Source organism: Physeter macrocephalus, chromosome 13 (assembly GCF_002837175.3).
Source record: "Physeter macrocephalus isolate SW-GA chromosome 13, ASM283717v5, whole genome shotgun sequence".
In the NCBI taxonomy this organism is placed as follows: Eukaryota; Metazoa; Chordata; class Mammalia; order Artiodactyla; family Physeteridae; genus Physeter; species Physeter macrocephalus.
Genome location: NC_041226.1, coordinates 88,455,794 through 88,456,561, shown reverse-complemented (window position 1 = coordinate 88,456,561; position 768 = coordinate 88,455,794). Strand labels below are relative to the sequence as shown.

Genomic DNA, 768 nt, shown 5'->3' with positions numbered 1-768 from the left:
AAAACTCGGCTTTCAGGAATCATGTCTGTAGTTTGTTACTAGAAAAGTTTCTCTGAACGTGTAGAGCACCGGAAACCGCGAGGAGGAGGCACAGCATTCTCTCCTGAGTGTGAGACCTGCTCTTGGTGTTGCTTCTGCAACTGCCATTTGCCATTGATAATCGTTCTTCTCTTGGGAGAGTAAGAGGCAGAGGATGCTGCCTGAGTGTTCGCCATCGTTAAAAAAAAAAAAAAAGAAAAAGAGAAAAAGAAAAAGGGTGGGGGGAGGTGGCTTAAGGCAGAAGGGGGTCAGCGATCACAGTGCCTGGCACCTGTGAAGTGCCCAGAATGAAGTGGTAAATCCTTATCATCATCATCGTCACTGAGACCCTTCTGCCCGCGGGATCATCGGAGCCTCTTGCTTTCAGCCTTATAGTTTAGCCTCCTCGTTACAGAGAGAGAAACTGAGGCCCAGAGTGGGGAAGGGCTTTCTCAGCAGGAAAGCTCTCAGGTCCCCTCATTCCCAGTTGGATCCCCTGTCTCTTCTTCTTCACGCCTTCCCACCTCGAGTCCTGCCCTGGCTTTCCGTGCCCAGGGTCGGGCCCTGGCCCCCAGTCCTGCCCAGGCAGTGCCCAGGAGAGAAGTGAGCAGCGGTTGGAAGAGTAGACGCAGAGGCCCGGCGCGTTCTCAGCCCTGGCTCTTTGTCTGTCGCTTTGTGATGGTAAGTGCTGCTCCTAAATCAGTTCTGTGACACTGTTATTGTTGCCCAGGGCGCAAAGAGTCTAAACTT

The 768-nt window shown here is 52.5% G+C and overlaps 1 non-coding gene across 1 annotated transcript; it reads left to right on the top strand.

Moving 5' to 3' along the window:
* LOC112065549 (small nucleolar RNA U3) lies at positions 1-209 on the top strand. Its single transcript, XR_002892092.1, has one exon. It is a non-coding gene; the product is annotated as a small nucleolar RNA U3 (small nucleolar RNA).
* Positions 210-768: the final 559 nt, after the last annotated feature.